Here is a 20,442-nt window from a genome sequence, read left to right on the forward strand (position 1 = left end):
GGTAAGAAAAGTGTAACATACTAATGGATACGGAATTAAAACTAAATCGAACTCTTCAAGAACAGACACCATGGATGCCAAGAACAAAGTTATCATCCAGGTGCCAATAATAACTTTGAAGTAAAGCCATTTCTCAATTAAACAGTGCCTAAACGGGAAAAGTGTGGCGTGCAACCGCTCTAAAGAAATTAACGAAAGATTGGCTTGAGAAGCTAGGGGAAGAATGAGAATCGAGATTAAAACAAGATGCCTGCTATACTGGCATTACGCGTGATGCTGGGGCTGATTCATTTATTCCAACTGTATGCTTCGCTGATTGATAAAACTATCCTTGCTAATGGAATAGTTTGAGTCACGACGATCGCATTACGTTGTTTCCCTTGTGTTACGCTACTCAGGGTTTCAAGGGAAATTGCGGGAATTCCATTGCGATAACGTAAGCTTCTCAATGACCTCTTTGAGGCTCTCGCTTCGTGGTCTAAGACTGTCAAACAAAGCAGGAATTTACCAATTTCCACCGTTTTAAATGTCGGGTGCTTCTTAGAAGTTATTCTTTCGATTTGCCGCTTCAAAATGGTGAAATTTCCGTTTGAAAACGGCACACTTGAGTCCAGAACATGTTAACAATATGGCGCTAAATTTAATCTGTTTTTAATAAATAGATCAAATGATGCGTTGACGTCACACAGGTAGGGGTGAGTGGGTCCCCTCCCTCGCGATGTAAGCGACAAGAATGGATTTTGATTGGCCTGCTTCTGTTGAAGACAATCAGAACAATACACCCCGAGTAGGAGAGGGCTGAGTTTAATGAATAAATTAATGTACACATTTGTAGCTACGACGAAGAAAAAAAAAAAAAAAGAAATCGACCCGTTTTTAGACACGGTATGCCCCTTCAGGGCATCCCGCGTAATTATGAAGTTTTGCAAGCTGAAACCATGTCCACGTTTCAAATCTGGGCCGAATTTTTCCAATGGTCCCGTCACTGCTCCCACCAGTAAATCAGCCACAGTCAAGTTTATTACCAGATACGTAGTGCGCTTGCGACGAGAGTGAAACCGTTGATTATAACTATCACAACAAATTCAGTGATAAAAACGTTTGACCAGGTATTTTCCAGCGTTTCTAAAGAAGAATCTTCAGTAGTGTTAACAGCCATGCTTCACTGAATACTTCTCCCCGTATCGTTTGTTGCAAGCTATGGACAGGAAAAAAAAAATGAAAAAAAAAAGGTGTTCAGTCGTTCTGTATTGCAGTATAACTCTAAGTTAGAGTAATATTTCATTTCCTAAACAAGACAGTTCTATTAATTTATTGCTTTTGTTTTGGTTTGTTATTTCCTGTACTCGATGTCTCTTATTGAGGAGGGTAGCAGGGATGGCGCAGTGGTGAGAGCACTCACCTCTTACTAAAGATGAGATGAGATGAGATACTTTATTTAGACACGGTTAAGTCCTTCAGGAAATTATAAGGAGAAAAAGAGAAAACCAATGTGGCCCGATTCCTAGACACCAATGTAGCCCGGGTTCGATTCCCGGACTCGGTGTCATATGTGGGTTGAGTTTGTTGTTGGTTCTCGGCTTTGCCCCGAGAGGTTTTTCTCCGGGTACTCCGGTTTTCCCCTCTCCCCAAAAACCAACACTTCTAAATTCCAATTCGACTTGGATAGTGTCCCCAATTAGTGCTCTGCGCTAAAGACATTGACACTTAAACAAAGAGATTTTAGTTTTATTTTATTAATAAAAACTTCAATCTGAAATATGAAAGGCAGTTTCCGAAGGGAGGGTTTTCCTTTAGTATCTTGCCAATGATTGCCTGTCTGTAAGAAAAAAATTTGACATCCTATCCTAACTTAGCTATAGGCTATGTTCACACGGGACCGGTTCCAAATGGTTCCGGTTTTAAAAATTGTGACGGATAGGCCTTTTGTTCACACGGGACCTACTAATCGTACTGTCAATCCATTCCCGATCAGGTCCGATAACTGGACCTCCAAAAAAGCAGGTCCAGTGTTGGAACCGTTTCGGTCCCAAATGAATCCGTTATCGTGTAAACACCTGGTCCTGTTCCTTTCGGTACTAGCAGAGCAATTAAAGCATGGGTACCAGTTAAATTTATCATGAAAACGCTCTTATCTCTGCCGTTAGGATATTCAGCTACTTGCAATTGTGAGGCATCAGAGATCTCGGAATGATATCTTTCGAGAAACCTTTCAATGATGTCTTTATATTTCTTTTCAATGTACAGTTTCCCAATCTTTTCCGTTTGAAGCCTGGTAGGCTTTGTAATCTATAATAACTTTTAAGAGTAGGGATCATTCATCGTCCGTCCAGTTGAAGGCTTTATCTCCTTCCTCTATCGATTTAGCCTTCTTCGGCGTAATTTTGAAAGTTTCAACATGTACTCTGCCCATGCTTAACTGGTAGAAACAGCTGCTTTTGTTTCTTCAACAGAAGCATGACAGACCGTTCCCGTGTGGCCTGACGTTGATAAACGGAACGGTGCCGTGTGAACAGGAATGGTCCGTTCCAGGCTAGGGTGGGATCCACTTGGGACCGGTCCTGTGTGAACATAGCCTTATTGAATAGTAACTCCTCTAAAATATCAACGATAAATTTACTTTCTGCGTCTAAGTTCCACAATTTTTCCGAAAAGTGTTTGATCGCATCGTTATCAATCGTAAATCGTCACTCCATTTTCTATTTCACCGGATCGTCACTTACAGGAATCTTGGTGGCGACGTAAAAGTCGTCGCAATTCAAATTGTCAATAAAATGATGATTTTATACCTTGTTTTCAGTCCTTCAGCCGAACAGTCCGACAAATCTTCTCTAGGAAAAGACGGGTTGCTTCAAATTTAATTAGATGATGTGATGATTTAATGCCTTGTTTTCATTAAAAAAAATCATTCCTTCAGCTGAATAGCCCCACTATCATTCTTTGAGGAAAAGATCTCAAACTCTACCCAAACGTATCAATTTTGTTATGGCCAAGTTTTCAATTTCTTGTTTCGTCTAGGATATTTTCGACGCGTTTTGCCCAATTAGTCGATCAACGCCAAACTGTCCAAGGCTGCCTTCGTTGAAGCTTGTTCTTGTCATCGTAAAGATCTGTGAATGCGGTGAATTCATGTTTTGATAAAATGATGACTGTCCACATGAAGTTGTTTGGTGTATGTAGATTAATTTCGATCAAACATGACAACGTATTAAAACGATGTTATTTTTGTGCTAAAACTTCAGCTGTACCCATATGGCATAAGGTGAAAGCGAGAATCTGATTGGTTGTCTAATTTCTTTAGTTGTGTTTATCCTTGTTCAATTTGTATGTTTTGATCGCAAGAGCATCGAAGTTCGTGCAAATCATCGCTCACTCGATATTTAATTTGGCGTGCGAAATTTGTTTCTTTTTTCTCTAAACTAGACGAGGATAAGTTGTTAATTAACAGTAAACAGATAGAAATACGAATGACTAAACAGGAAGTGTGTCAGGTATACAGACTTCTTCGTAACGAAATGTTTCTGAGCTGTATTTTTATTCAAAAGATAAATTGCTTGAATTAACTGGAAAACTATTAATCGAGGCACACCAAACTTTCCCAAAATGTATCTTAAGTATAAGCAAGGAACTACTAAAAATGGCAGGTGCATGACCAAGGTTCTTTAAAAATTGAGCTAAAATTAAAACATGCGGTTTCCTTTTGTCAACTCGTTTGTCATTTAGTCATCTGCATTAATAAAAAGGAACATCGCTTCATAATTTGTCTTAGTCTCTTAGTTGTAAAACAACTGATGAGCGAAACGATTGCTTTTCTAAAAATTATCCTTCCCTTCCTTAAAATTTGCACATGCAAAATGATCCAGCTTTCCACGTCACCCTGTAGCTCAGTGGTTAGCGACCGACCATTATAGGGAACGTCATGGGTTTCACGCGCGTTGAGAACGAAGATAATTCTTTCTTTCGTGTTATGTGCAATACAACATCTTTCTTTATATTTCATCATTTGAGCAAAATGGTCACCTTTTTGATTTGACAACTGTTTGAACTCATTTCTATTTATTCACGATATTTATACGTAAGTCGCGGCCTAACTGAGTGGTCGTGTTAGATCATCTTCCGGTCTCACGAACAGTGATCTTCTTGGACTGAAATTTTAATGGAATGTTTAAAGAGAAACACAAAATAATAATCTAATGCCAGGTTTGTTTGAATGTTTCAGCCTTTCATCAGCCCAACAGCGTATTCTCCAAGAAACGACACTTGCAAGAAACTTAATTGGAGTTTATTAAACGATCTGCAAACCCAACCCCTAAAACGCCTGATATATTTCTGAGAGAAACCATTTTATCACTTGACTAGCTTGTAATAAAGTATTGCTACTCACCTCGTTTCTTGATAACGTTAATAATGCCAACTTGGCTCCAAAATTGCCTTTAACTGGCGAGACTGGATGTTGCTGTAAACACGCCGTTCATTTGCATGAAGTTAGCTCTTTTTTCGATCAATTTTAGTAGACAAGTCAAATTTTCATCTAAGCGCAAATTTATGTGTCAACTCAAGTTAATTATTAACTGCCTCAATTTCAATCGCATTTGTGTTTTAAATGTCACAGCCTGCGTGTCATCCGATATTTTCTTCCTTGAAAGGAAAAAGAAACGTATACAGCAACGCCGTTGTTAATCGTGTTTCAGTATCCTTCTTTCTCTCTATGATAAAGGTTTAGACTGTAATGAATGATTTGCCAGTAATCAGAGACTCATGTATGCGCAAAGCATTTTGAAATCGCCAGGGGGCAAACGTTCCTAGTCGCTAGGAAGAAAAGTATGGCGTAAAGTTGTTTCTTTGTCAAAAGCAGTGGTTTTGGACAAAAAGTAACGCATTTTTGCCGTGATTTTGTGAGAAGAGGAGATGACTAATGTTGGTGCGTGGAAATTGTAAGTTTTTGTGTGATTGATGCGATAAAATCTATCGATAAACACTCTTGCGTAAGGTTGATTGTGAAATCTACTGAATCTACATCCAGTTATTGTATTGGAAAAGTACAAACTTAGGCAGCTTAGGTGTAAATTTGAGGGGATTGACTCAATAAAGCCTTTTCAGTTGTAATTATGTGTGTCGAAATTGTTTTCTTTTTAGTTACTTACGTGTGTTATAACTTCATGGCTGCTAAAATTTTACCCAAACAAAGGAGAGAAATTATTGTGTGAGGGGATGGAAATTACCGAGCTATTGCGCTGTAGAGGGTTGAAACCAGTGATATTTAACACGGGGAAATCTCCCCTGGCCAGAGCAACGAGAATGCTAACTCAGGATAATTGCCTAATCATTCTGTGGCGTAAACACAGGAGGAAAAAAAACTAAAGCTCCCGCTACAGAAACCTCACAGTGACAGAGCGACGCGAAGCGATATTAACAAAAACACAACCGTGACTAAAGGGGACTGAAGCCCTCAGTTTAACGCATTGCATAGCTTTCAAACAAGCGGGGGATACCGCTCATTTCATAGATAAAAGGGTGTTCTCAAAAATATATACCCTTGAGGGCAAAACTACAACACCCACGTGAGCGCGAAGGCTTGTCAACCCTTTATTTATACACCTCATACAGCACAACGATCACCGCCTGGCCATCGCGGTAAAAAGAAGGTGACTTGGACAGTAGCAGTCGTATGGTCAACTGCACGATCCGGCACCGGCTTCCATTAGCGTTGATTGCCCGCTCCACGTACGAGTTAAGGCCAGCTTCGTCTAGATCTTGGTCGCTGATTTCTGTTGGTGCTAGCTGGAGTTGCGCTGGTAGGGTCGGGAACAGGAAACGGACCACATCATGGCGAATCTCGATCGACTCTTCGTGTCGAAGTGGAACTTTCATTTCCCTTTCAAACACTAGACCGATCCTCTCTCTGGCTTCTTCAACACGTACTGGGTCTGGTTTGGGATTTTCAAATGCCTCTAACAGCTCAGAAGATAGATGAGACTTCGACTCCCAAGTATTTTCGCTGGCGCAGTAAGTTTGCCACTTCACCATGAACATTGGCTTTCCGTTTAAATTTTTTTTCGCGACTATCCGCTCGGCCTGATAAATACCAAGTACGTCAGGCTTACTGTTAAACTTTTTCCGGTCTCGAGAAACTACAGCAGTTTCTAGGATCTTATAATAGCCCTGAGGTGGACGGCAACGTTTCTCCATCGTTACAGCAAATCGATTCGTGACTTAGTAAAAGAACCTGGAATATTTATAGAATTTAATAACGGGACAAAGGGATGCCGGCGGATCGAAACGCACCAATGGATATCGCCCATTAGACAAAACATTTTATTTTAGCAAAAGATCAGTAGAATGTAGAATGTCTGGGAATGTAAGGAAGAGTTTCTGTTCGCTACAAGCGAAGTGCAATCGAATTTGCTCTAATTAAGAGACTGGATTACTTAGAATAATGAATCACATAAATGTGACATTTTCTTATGCCTGCTGTTTTCAGGGAGAGAGCTTAAGTATTTAAGCTCTATTGCAGAAACTGAACTTACTTACCCACCATTTTGGTAAAATTGCTTTTGGGGCTCTAAAGAATAACTAACATCTTTCGAAATGAGAAGCAAAACATTACAATCAGCAACGAGTGTTCTGGCTTCGCGTTAAATTTTGCTCTCCTCGCAGCGAGTTTATTTACGACATAATCGAGATCTCGCACGCGCTAGAATAAATGGAAAATTTCATCTTTCTTTCTGTGGTTTAACTGCTTAACAAAATTCAAGCAAAATAAAGCAAAGTGTATGTATTTTCTGGATGTGAACGTTCACTGTGAAATATGCGCATATTCGCGATTTTGCGAAACAAAAGAGCTAAAAGGAGAAAACAATAGCGTGCTGCATTCATTGTTTAGTTTGCCACCTACAACATATTAATGAGCTTCGTCGTGCGTTCTTGGCAACCAATGGCTGAAGCGCTTTCACAGAGTCTCTGCATCATTGCGCGTACTGTGACAGATCTACGAACTTTGTTGAACTGGAAGTAAATGTCCCGAGAACAATAGGCATTCTGCGCGATGAAAATTACAACTGAAAAGGCTTTATTGAGTCAATCCCCTCAAATTAATACCTACGTTTGCACCATTTCGAGACCATTGCTTGATGTAGATTCAGTAGATTGCACAATCAACATTTCGCATTTATCAATAGATTTCATCGCAGTTATAACACAAAATCTTACAATTTCCACGCACCAACATTAGTCACCTCCACTTCTCCCAAAATCGTGGTGAAAATGCGTTATTTTTTGCTCGAAATCACTGCTTTTGACGAAGAAACAACTTTATGCCATACATTTCTTTCTGGCGACTTGCAATGTTTGCCCACTGGCGATCCCGTAATCCTGTGCGCATAACATAGGTATCTGATTACTGGCAAATCATTCATTGGCTCCTTTACATCTGAGCATTGTTAGTATAAATTAGTGAACGAGCAAGGGAACCAGCGAAAGAACGGACGGACGGACGAACAAATAAAGGGTCGGACAAAAAGATCGTCTAATAAACCAAGAAATCACGGAAAAATTACGTCTAAAATACAATAAAATAACAATGAATTACCCAGCAAGAGGCTAGGTAATTCAACGTTACAAGTTATACTTAAACTTGTAAGAAGGAAAACTAAAATTAGTGCTTTCGCAACGTTAAGGTTTAGCCAAAAGAATCAATTCTGGGTTGCTACTCCCACGAAATTCTGGAAGTAATTTATGCGACATAATTGCTGAGGGATTTTATTTTTCATTGATAGATATTTACTTTTTTTCTCTTTTTCTGTTTTAGTTATTGAAGCGGTTCCGCTTAGAGTATCATCACGAAGCATTGGAGTTGCTGATTGCTGTCCAGTATTAACCAGTTAAGATCAAGTTTGTTGACCACTTTTAAATCTTAGTCCTGACATCATCGTTTTCATCATGCATTCAACGGGAAACAAACCAACAAATGTCTAAAACATAATTAACTTCCAATCTTACCGATATCGACGCGATTTCAAGAAAACTCTATGAACTGATAAATATCTTTTAAAAAACTAATCTCATTTTGCCGGAGGTTTTTTTTTAATGAATCAGTTTTCAGTGTTTGCTTGAGGAGTTGGACAGATATACAGTATACAGCCCCAGTTGTACAGTCAGCTTTTTTTCACTAGTTAAATTTTCTAAAATTTCCTGAATACAGCCATCAGGATCTGGAACCTTTGTTTTGTCCGGTTGGCCCTTTTATAATTGTAAAAAGTTTTCAGAACTAATAAAGACATCACATCATCGTCCCTCTTTTCGTATCTCGAAGAAGACAGTTTTTAGACGCACTGTATTATCTCTGTTTGAGTAGCTTCAATGCCCTTTGAAGCTTCGACTAAGGGGGAGGTGGCTGGGGGTTCAGAATCTGTCGCCTCCCCTTCACAAGGCTCCCTGGAGCTAAAAAAAAAAAAAAGGTAAAGCAAAAAGCCCAAATTAATGGAAGATCACTTACGATCTACCCTCGATTTCTTAATTACACATGCAAGCAGCTTGCATGTATAATTAAGAAATCGAAGAACCCTGGCGACAAAAGCCTGGTAAAACCAGGGTTATACCCTGGTTCAAGCCTGGTAAAAAAACCGGGGTATCCTGGTTCGTGAACCAGACTTACCAGGCTTGAACCCTATGTGCAAAAAGTCTGGTTAACCCTGGTATTCCAGGTAAGTCTGGTAACCCTGGTCTTGCAAACCAGGGTTTAACCAGGCTCCCAGACGTCTTGGTCAACCGGGCTAACCCTGGTAACCCTGGTAAGTCAGGCAACCCGGGTTCCGTAAATAACCAGGGTTACCAGGGTTTAACCAGGCTCTAGAGTTTTCAAGAACCAGTCTTACCAGGCTTGAACCCTATGTGAAAAAAGCCTGGTTAACCCTGGTTTTCTAGGTAAGTCTGGTAACCCTGGTCCTGCAAAAACCCGGTTAACCCAGGTTTTAGAAATAACCAGGGTTACCAGAGTTTAACCAGACTCGACCCTGCAAGAACCAGGATTTCCAGGCTTTAATGCAATGTTGAGAAAGCCTGGAAAACTCTGGTATACTAACAGGTTTATGGGTAACAAAGATAAACAATTCTACATTTGGTTTGATGTCAAATTTGAATTTGAATTTTCTTTCAGCAGCTGTAGATTCTGAAATAATATAATTTTATCAAAAGCATGGAATTTGTCCAGCACAAATTAGTTCATTAAACTGTTCAACTTGTGCTGGTCGTGACCAATAAATTAGAATTACTTCATGATCAGTCTCTGATATCTTAGATCAGATGTGAAACTACCAAATGTACAGTACCGCTCGAAACTATGGGACCATTTGCCGCGAATTTGCCTCGGTCGATTCGCGGTTTTGATCTGCGGTTTCACCTAGGCAAAACCTCGTCTAACCGCAATAAAAACCTCGGTTTCACCTAGGTTTTTTTCGGTTAACTTAAGCCGCGGTGAAAGGCAGGACGCGGTTGGGTTTGAATAGGCTATTGTTCGCTTTGTTTTCATGTTCTTCGAGGACAATAAGCGAATAGTCGGGTTTTAGGTGTGATAAATTTCACGGAAGCGCACTCGCTCTCAAGGGAAATAATCAAAGCGCTCTGTGAGCGAACTCGTGAATTGAACTGGTAAATGTAATAATATTTCGGATTACATGTATGCCAAAAATTATTTGCTTAACGTGCAAAACAATTCATTAAACTTCACTCGCACAATTCCTTTCGATACGCGAAGCAACGCAAAGGTCAGTGAAAGCTCGAATGCTAGTCGACGAAAGAAGAGAGCGCTTCCAGGTCTTTTAGAAGGAATTACAATGGAACTAGTTGGGCATAAGTGAAAAGGCACTACTACTCCCGTTGTGGCTGATTAACAAACTGCAAGCGTCCAGGTTTCCTACCAAGAATCGCCGTAAATTAACTTACTATAATTTTTTTCTATGCGTTGTGTTGTTGCGGAATGAAACTTGATACACGTGAAGGAATTTGGTTGCCTAGCACGTGACTGAAATCTTCCCGGTGTTTTCATCATGGCACGGTCCTTTCTACGTCCAAACGACTGCCTCTCTCAACGTTTTAAAACATCGGAAGGAGCTTTTCACTTTTGCTAAAGTTGCTGTTTTCGTTTTATCCAAAGTAAATATTAATAGAAATACGTTAAACGTTGCGGTAATTTTCCGCGTTTGTGTTTGCTTCAAGTGAATCGATCTTATCGCTCACACTCGATACCGAATCAAATCTATTACGAAGTTTTAGTTTTTCGAATCCGGATTACATTGGCAATACATTTGGAGGGATTTTCACTTTGTTTTTCTCCGCGTCCGTACTGAAATCCGATTGCATATTTTGAATTCAGCGTCGCTATTTCGATTGAACTTTGTTGCGCACTTTACGTCAGTAGGAAGGGTTATCAGGAGGTTTATCAAACGAATAGCATATCTTTCTTGACTGTGTGGCGTAAACAGCAAGAATTACACTGAAACTATGTCTTTTGCTCTGTGATTATTGCCTGTAGCGTGACAAAAACTGAACATGTCCCAAATGCAGAAAAAGAAACTTTCGTCAGTGACTGCCAAACGAATTGTTATCGGTCGTTCGGTTTTGTGATTCGGTGAGTCTTTACAAATTCTTTTGTTTGAGGGCTTCTTTAGGATGAAAGGTGAGATAATGTTTGACAATACCCTGACAATAGTAATTAGTCATTATTGTATTTTTACCGAGGCATTGCCGCGTCTAATTCCCCGCGGCTTTCGGTTGCTTTCGTCTTTGCCGCGGTTGCGGTTTTCGTCCCACCGCGGTGAATTCGCGGCAATCACTTTCGGCAAAGACGAGGTTTTACCGCGTGCAAATGGTCCCATAGTTTCAAGCGGTACTGTAATCACCTTTTAGGAACTATCCTAATTACATGTATTAAAGGGACACAGTCACCTGGTGCACATGCGCATTAGATACCATTTCTTAGCTGATTTGCATATCACACTTGATCGTACGCCCTCGCGCTGAGAAACGCATCCTTTGAAAAATTTAAACAGTCAAATCTTGTCGAGTCGAAGTATTTGCCAGTCAAAATTATTATAGTGATTATAGACCTAATGTCATAATTATTAGAACACTCATTTCTTTGATACCATGGAATAATTTACTGATGGACTTGTCCAGGGAAAGTAAATAGTCAACGAATACACACTACCTCTAAAGTCAAAGAATCATTTAATTGCTATTTCGGTATCCAGTCGTGTGAAAAATTATCTTAGCTGTTTCTACGTTTTTGCATGAGAAGCAAGTTGAGTTCAAACATTACAGAATATGTCAATTTTAAAACGTAGCGAATCAACTGAACTGCAGTGTAACAAAACTACTTTGTAGCGAGACGACCGGTAAGCTTTATTTCTGCTTTCAATCATATATTTTGCTTTCATAATTTCGTTTCGACAGCTTCTCCACTATCTAAATTTAGGAACCAAACCCATGTCATTGCAAGAATGCTTGCTTGACCCGTAGAAAACAAGGCTCTACTACAGATTGTCCTTGTCGAGGAGATAATCGCCTGTGTACCGAAGCTTGTCTTCGTCAGAGCTCCAAACCATGCAGTCACGACGTGAAGTTTGAATCATTTACGAAGATTCTTTCCGCACGAACCTATTGTCAGGTTGAGAAAATGCGATTTTCCAAATATACATGTATATCATGGTGATTTGCTCTCCAATGTTTTTGATTGATTTCTCTTGTTATTTTAGTCGACGCAGGCGGTTGAGGTAGACGCTTTTCAAACTGACAAAACTAGTGTCCAGGTCAGCGTGGTCACAAAGGTGACTGTGTCCCTTTAACATTACATTATACAGCATTGACTTATCTGCTTGTGGCGCTCTTTTACCTGCCTTTTCACTTCAACTTCCATTTGCCTTGTTCATGTACATGTACCATGGTGAATCTAGTAATAATAAACAAGAGATTTCAACTTCTGGGATTACTATATACATGTATGGATTGTGGAGGGTTCAGAGTTTGTTGTTGGCTTGATGCACCCACAGGTTGTGCTCTTTGGTCCTAGTGCCAAGTGACATATGAATACAGGTAATATTTTTTCAGCAGTTTTCAATTGAGTGCCCAAAGCAATTTCATGTTTGCCTTGGTTTTGCTTTACACCAGCTGTGCTCTATGATTTGGTGGCAAAGTTCACATCACTGGCAATTATTATTGTTCTTCAACAATGGGAAGCCAAACCAAATGCTGTCTATGTCTGTTGTGAATGGTCAGAGTAATGATACACTCTCAGGTTTTCAGCACTAAATTGAAAACCATTAAAGGACACTATTCAAAGCAAAACTAGCAAGCAGACAAACCACTAAAGTCCTTATTAATATTACATGCCTAGCAGAGAAAACATGTACATGTAGCTACAGGTGCACCATTTTTTGACATACAAGCAGTCAAAACCTTAAAGCCCTTTATCAATATTACATGCCTAGCAGAGAAAAGCTACATGTGTACCTTTTTTTCGACATGCAAGCAGTCAAAACGTTATAGCCCTTCTTCAGTATCACATGCCTACAATGTAGCAGAGAATAGCTCCCATTCTTTTGAATGGTATCAAAACAGTTCAGAGCTGTGGAATTTTGTAGTAATTGGCAAAGAAATGAGACATAAAGTAAAAGTACTGACTGCCAATGACTAAAGAGAGGTTTCAAAACCATTAACCTTGTAAAGCTCCAAGTTTACAGAAAGTATGATTTGACAGCCTTTGACCATCAACTTCCAGTAGAATTCAGCTGCTTTGTTTCCATGGCATGACAAGAATGTCCAGAAGCTCACTCCCCTTCTTTATTACTCCCTCTCCAAGCACCATTTTTGTCTTCGCCCTATACCCCACTTGGCAGCCTGTTCACAGGCTATGTTTTTTATAGTTTCAAGAAAATGATTTAAACATGTAGTGTGTCTCAAGGAAAGATCAATAACAGACGTTGCAGCGGTTGCTCCACAAGAGCAGAAAAGGCCAGTATGGCAGATCAGGCACCACAGAATCAATAATATAACCATCATGTCAGTTTTCAAGATCACCGAAAGAAAATCAGCCACATCTTTACAAATGTATGTTGAGCCTTGCCACTAAATGGCTGCTAAAACAATTAAACTCCAAAGATTGGAATCAGTAAAATACCCATTTTGTTTACTGAATTAAAGCTTTTTGTCAGTCCAATGAGTCAGTCTTTATTTTTGAATAAAGATTATTTGCTCTTGGCATGGTGTTTACGGCATAGTTCAACACCAACAAGACAATTAATATCATCTCCACAAACAAGAAAACAGGAAGAAACAGAATCTTAATTTTTTTTATTTGTACACTGCATTGTTGTAAAATAGCAATTTGGTTGACAAACTAGAAGAACTATAAGAAATATTGCTGGCAATTTCTCTGCAGCCTTTTTTTCAAACTCAAACATTGACACACCTTAAAATGGTAAAAAACCTTTCACTCAGTACACTGTAGATTGGAGGACAATTCAAAATAATATTCTTATCTTCAAATTATATTTTTCTAGCAGTTTGACACACCACAACAAAAAGCCATGGACAAGTTCCTTTAGGAAATTTTCTTCAACCAATCAGATTAACCACCCAGATCCTGGTACCGGTATATGTAGAAATTACATCATGACATTACAGAATTTCTGTAGTTATTACTCAAATGCAGCTTTCATGGGGAGACCAGGTAAATGAACAGAAGCGGGCAACAATACCCGTTCACTCAGGCTAACCAAATAGAAATTATTTTTTGATGAATTGATGAAGATTGGCATACTGTAATAGAGCATTCACACCTACAGTACATGTACAGTGCACACTGCAGTCAGTTCAAGAACTGCTACATGTATTCTTGGTTTTCACATGACATCATAAAAAATTGAAATTCATAACTAAACACAATTTTGGGTTTTTATCTTCATCACATCTAAGAAAATCTAAATTTCCATCGGCTTGCTTGTTTTCAGCAGGATAGCATTCTTTGTTTTGAAAATAGGGCAGTTTGAATTTTCGATTTTTGCGCAGTGCGTGACAGAAGGATTGCTGCTCTAAACATGTCACGTACATGAAAACATCGATTCGCCTCGTGTTTTTTTTAGGTCTGATCAGGTAACATGTAATAGAAGCGTTAATGTCAATGTGTGAAAGTTCAGCAGAGAGAAGAAAGGCTTTGAAATAGCCAAGGTAAACTCCAGATGTTTTTGCTGGTTTCCGGCCGCCATGTTGGTGCCCATCAGACGGGGCACCAACATGGCGTCCCATACTAAACTCTGTAATTTTCCGTGGTACATTTTCTCGAATATCTCGATTAGGAGATATCGCACAGCCCTGTGGCTTGCACACGTTTATGTATCACTCTTCTACAACATATCAATTTCTTGACTTAATCTGTTGAATGGTTGAGGATTTTATGTTTTCACTTGCGTGACAATGTGTGAGGTGAAAACCACCCATATCATTTTAGTGATTAATATGTACATGTAACACTGTACATGTACTGTAAGTCAGTTCCAATTATTACATGCTGGTTATGCAATGCTTTCGAGTGGTATACCATGAACTATCCTCTGAGCGACTTGATTTACATGTACCACCAGAAAGGACTGCATAACTACAGTAATTTATCCCATGCCACTCATTTAACGACATGTCAATACGCGTATGCGTATATATGCATACGGGCATTACATGCATTTTAGGCGCATATTTTGGTTCACTTATTTTTGATCTGCATTGTAACTTTCCTGTTTCACGTCTAGTTCCAGGAATTCAAAATTAAGGTCAAAACTGGGGTATTCTTCTTCCATGTTTTAGTCAGTGTTGGCAGTAATTTTTTCTGAATGAAAATTTTGAGTTGTCATAGGCTCTTCGATCAATCTTTTGGCGGGAAAAATTTTTAAGGCTGCAAGGAACACTAGGATTTTTTTGGTTGCATACCACAAAATATGCAATAGGTTTCTAACTTTCTGATTGGCTGTATTCTCTATGGCATGGGATAAATGTATGTAAATGAGTGCGTCAGGAAAAACAAAATACACTACAGTGTATTCATACTTTCAAAAATTTCTGCAGTTCAGCGATGGACCTTGAACATTACTTAATTTGAAAAACTGGCCCGCGAGTCCAGGAAACTCAAATGGGCAGGAAATTAAACAAAAACCTAATGTTGACTGAGCTGGAACAATTAAACTATTAGAATTAAACTGCTTTAAACTACAGTGTACATGTATTTCAAACAAAAACCACAACATGATTTCATTTACACTAAAATATAGCTTGCATGTATTGTACCTGATCAAGAATGGTGTTCCCAACATGGGAAATTATACATGAAGATGGTAATCTGTAAAAATAATTACAAACAATTTTATTCTTAGTCAGATTAAGTACATGTACATGTACATGTGACAGCAAATTTCCATGTACAAAGAATAATATACAAAGCAATACACAATCTGTGAGGCTGAGTTTTATCAGGTTGCATTTTGCATCTACAAGTAGTTTACCAGACTTTACAGACTGTATGTGAAATGTTCATATTATAACACTGTTGATTGCACGAAATCACCTGCAAATCAGTGTCAAGCACAGACACTTAATTTTGCCAGCATTACAGTCAGTGCAACCTAGAGCAATAGGCATAAGTCACCTAAATCTCAACCAACTGCTTTAGACTGAACATGAAACATAAACAATTATTACTTCTGGGAATCATATTGTACAAGTCCAAAAACACCCAGTAAAAATCAGGCCACCCGAATCCCCTCACAAACTTTACACTGTACAGCCATCTCTTGCTGTCCTATACCATCCCACATCACCCCCACCCATGTACAAATCGCTTGCTTGCTCAGAAAAAAACTGCAGCAATAAAATGCTTTGACAAATAAAAACATGGTATAGAAATGGTTTAATAAAACATTAATGCCAAGATCATTCAGGTAGGTTGCAACAAATTCAATTGCCTGGAATGTCATTTGTTGCAATATTGGAGTGGATTCCTTTTATTAAGTGACCGTTTAAAACAGGTCAACACAGTATAAAAACAGCTTGTTGGGATTTAGTAAAGGATGACCACTACCGCTTAAAAGAGGTGACCATTTAAAAAAGGTCAAAATGTTACAGTTATAAAGGAAAGAAATTTTGGATTTTGACAATTGACCGCCAGAGGGCGGCAGGTCTATTCCGGGGGTGAGGGGTGGGGGGTGAGGGGTGAGGGTGAGGGGTGAGGGGTGGGGGGTGAGGGGTGAGGGGTGAGGGGTGAGCCAATTGTTCGAAACGAATTGTCAGCCGTCTCTTCTCCCTAACCTACAGGGGGTTATGGGGAGGAGACAGCTGACATTTCAGACTATAACAATTCAAGATTCAAGACTGTAGTTTCTTCCCCTATTTTACTGAGATCTGAGACGCATCTAATACCCGACATTCACTAATGGAGTGTATTGTAACGTGGTACATGTGACACTGATAAGTTTCCTGAGAACTATAATTTTTACATTGTTGCTAATTTATTTGAATTTAATCAGTGATTTAATTCACACACTATCTTAGGTGCTAAAACAAAATGGGTTCCATAGCAGCCCAGAAACCCCTTTCCCTTTGTCATACTGTCTCCATATGTGACCCTCCACGCGAAAAGAGGGCTTATGGATTTCACTCCAAATAGTGAATTTTTTTCACGGTCACGGCGCGTGTATTTGAAACTTCACACTGTGAGGTGGAAATTTCACGCCGTGTTCACGCTATTCCGAAACGTTTTCACTCTGGGAGTGAATCTGAAGACTGGGAAATAAATTCACGCCGCCCGGTTACGCCGTGAAAGTAAAATTATAAAGGAGTGAAATATTTCACGCCGTGAAATGTAAACCTCGCCGTGAAACTTTTCAATGGCGTCAGAGTGAAAAATAATGAAAATAATTTACTAGGATCCGGTTACGTATCGCGTTGAGTTTAATAAACAAAATGCCCCAGTAAACATACTTCTGAAGTATTATAAAGCTTAATCCATTATTTACGCCAAAATTTCACAAATAAAACACAATATCCTTAATAATAGTGTTTTGCTTTTGTTCAGCCAGGTCAACTTTCAAGTCAACTTAAGAACGTGTTTTGTGATCATTTGCATGAAATCAACATCTTGTGATAATGTTGTCAACAGCCTGTCAAAGTTCATTATTCCATTGGTTGGTTTATCGGTAGCCTGAGAAATGAGGCGCCTCTTATCACGCTTTAGTATGAATTGAGACGCGGTTGTTGGCAGACGTAGTATCTCAGAACTATAAACCTGTGATCAGGCTCTCAGTCTTGGTATTTTAAAAACCATTCCTGCAAAAATTTAGCGAGCGACCGCGTAAAAATAAATAAGAGCACTGCTAAAATTGGGCCTTATCACAGGTTTAATGGGGAAACTGACTGAACTTCTGTCAAGTCTGTCAAGGGACATTTAAACTCAACCCAGTTAAACTCACCCCTCACCCCTCACCCCCCACCCCTCACCCCCGGAATAGACCTGCCGCCAGAGGGTGACAGTGCAGTGCAATGCAGTGTAATACAGGTTCGACTTAAAAACTACAGTACATGCAAACTAAGCCTCATGTTTGCCACCTTTGGTTTCAGTCTTCTGTGACCAGATTACATTGTGCATAGTAGTATCTTGTTGGAAATAGAGCCCTGTTTTAAGGGTCACCTCTGTGCCATGAGCACTATGGCATTTTCGCACAGAAATTACTTTTGAGATCAAAATGAGAAACATGCGCCGGAAAAGGGCTCGATTGAGTTGCAATCGAGCCTCCTCTAAAATGAAGTTAACGTACTACAGACAAAAAAGTACATTTTGTCGAAATTCCGATGAAAAGTTGGCTGATGTGGTTTCGTTCGGGCCTTCCAAGCCCATTAATTTTTAACCGATCGATACAAGACATGCCGCAATCGACTGAAGTTAAACAAATGAAATGGCTTCTGTTCCTAATTCACTTCGAGATTTCACGAAATAAGATGTATGTAACGTATGTTAAGAAGGTGATAATACTCTGTAATAAATGGAAACGTCATGAAATAACCAGCCAAGAAGGAAAGAAGCATATCGATATGTTACTGACCTTGAAATCACCACGTCCTTTGATCGCTCCGCTTACCACAAATGATCGTCTCACAGTCATTTTCGAGCACGATAAAGCCTTGACCTTTGTTATCGTTAGCAAAAATAGTCTATATTTTCATCCGTTACTATATAGGCTATTTTTGCACACGATCAGAGCGAGTTCGTTTGCCGAGAAAACGGTTACAAACCAGTAACTGGTACCTCTTTCTTCAAAATGACCGCCTGTTGCTCCAGCCGTGGGACCGCGCCTCCTCAAGTCATGTGACTCTGACATCTGCTGGCCGCTGGTAGCGCTGGCGTAAACAAAATTAATGTCGATTCGTGGGAATGTAGAGGAATGTAAAGTTGTCTGTGAATTAATGATTGCTGTGGATACTCTGAGCAGCCTAATTTCAGCTTCAGGATCCCAAGGAGATGTGGTCTAAATGACGCTATAAAGGTAAGATGCAGTAGTGATCTTTAATTTTATGAAATCAGCTGTACACGATGTAATATAACTTTGCTTTGGCGGCCATTTTGTTTGAAATATACATGTATTAAAGCTCAAACTTGACTGATTTCTGCCCTCAATGCAATAATCGGCATTGAAGGCTGTTGGTTTGAATTTAAGCAAGTTTGACGTTTTGACTCCACGAGAAATTACACAGGTCATAAATCTTTATTTCCTCTATATAAGCTTAAAAGCAAAACGGTAACGGGTCGTTTCGCGCGTACGAGTTGTTGGCCAGGCCCCAGTTGTTCAAAGGCCGGATAACTTTATCCGCTGGATAAGGCACTATTCGGGGTCTAAAATATGCTTCACGTTAAACGTTGTCCAAGGTTTTCGTTCACTCCTAAACTAGACTGTGCTTAGAGTGTGCATATTCGCTTGTACACGACGAAATACTGAAATCTTTGCACAGATTGAAACTGTCGGATAGTGACTTATCCACTGGATAAAGTTATCCGGCCTTTGAACAACTGGGGCTAGGCAACTAACGGCTAAGCCGGTTCGCTGATGTCTCATATTGATATAATACAAATTATATGTTTACATTTAGGCAGGGCCTAGCTAACATGAGCAAGACGAGACACTTGCCTTGCATTTCGAAGTTAAATAGAAAAACTATTATTACATTGAAGTTGAAAAGTAATCAGTTCCCCAATAAGCATTTTAGATTGCATCCTCAAAGCTTAATCCCCGGGATTAACCCTCATAAGCTTATCAAGCTTAGGGAAAAATCCACTGATTCCAGAGGGCAATTTGTTCAAAATTACAAGTGAGGGTCATCACAAATTCATTCAATGGTGAGTTTGCAGACATCCAAAACTGGCCCTGGTAAAGTCACAATTTGCTTTGTTATGCATGTTAAATAACAGCCAAAACTTCTGATTTCTCTGGTGGGATGGCCACTTTTACTCTCTGCCTTCTGACTAATTAACTTTTTTGTGTACACTTAAAGTGCGCTTACCATTATACGATGTACTGAGAGGATTTGATACTGACTGAACAAAGCCCTGTGTTCACTTGTTTCAAATTTATAGGAGTGCAAAGGTCATTTCTTTCATACATGTATGAATTCTGTGGCTTCGGCTTTCTCTTTATTTTGAATTTAATGTCTACCATAATTCAGTTTGTTTTGCCACTATGCTTCTTATCCTGCAAGAATCATGAGATCATTGCATTAAGAGCAACTCATCCCGGAAAGGGATGAGATCTTCAAAGGAGAATCTAAAGTTTTGTCCTGCCTGTTCATATCATGCGTACTCAAAGCACAGTCAGTGACTAGCATAATTTTATGGTAAAAGGATGGCAAGGTGTTAAACTCCTGTGAAACAAGCAAAGCAAGGCAAGGTGATGGAAAAGACAGCCATTCATACAAAATACAGTGTATTCCAAGATAACACGTTCGATATTGAAATCCTAGCAGCATGCAGGATGTTTGTCCCATGAACCTACACGTAGTTTCATGGCCTTAGCTCCCACGAGTCTCCTGTAGCTCAGTGGTAGAGCATCCGAACTAATAATCAGAAGGTCTTACATGTAGGTTGGACTCCTGATAGGAGCACTCAGATTTCTTTTTTTCTGAGTACAGTGTATGCCTGCGTCACTTTCTGGAATAATTCATCATTCTCTGCTTACAAGAAAGGCTCTTCATGTACATTGGCTGAAATATATTTAATGGGCCAAACCAAACCTACATGTATGTGATGTAAGAAGCATAGTCACAAAACAGACAAAACAATGAGTAAATTTACAAAATATAGAGATTAGGCAAAAGCCATGTGCAGAACGCATTACAAAGATATGGCCTTTGAGCTATGAA

At 39.4% G+C, this 20,442-nt stretch overlaps 1 protein-coding gene and 1 long non-coding RNA gene across 2 annotated transcripts in view; one reads left to right on the forward strand and one right to left on the reverse strand.

The window, feature by feature from the left end:
• LOC146466354 (uncharacterized) overlaps positions 1-20,442 on the forward strand; it is a 233,511-nt gene that overhangs the window by 54,387 nt on the left and 158,682 nt on the right. The window lies entirely within an intron of this gene.
• Positions 11,883-19,091, reverse strand: LOC146466357 (uncharacterized). The gene is made up of 3 exons (XR_014868043.1): positions 18,135-19,091; positions 15,328-15,379; positions 11,883-11,944 (listed from the first exon to the last, which is right to left on the reverse strand). It is a non-coding gene; the product is annotated as an uncharacterized LOC146466357 (long non-coding RNA).

The sequence above is a fragment of the Pavona decussata genome, unplaced genomic scaffold, assembly GCF_977016875.1.
Source record: "Pavona decussata unplaced genomic scaffold, jaPavDecu1.1 SCAFFOLD_145, whole genome shotgun sequence".
NCBI classification, from domain to species: Eukaryota; Metazoa; Cnidaria; class Anthozoa; order Scleractinia; family Agariciidae; genus Pavona; species Pavona decussata.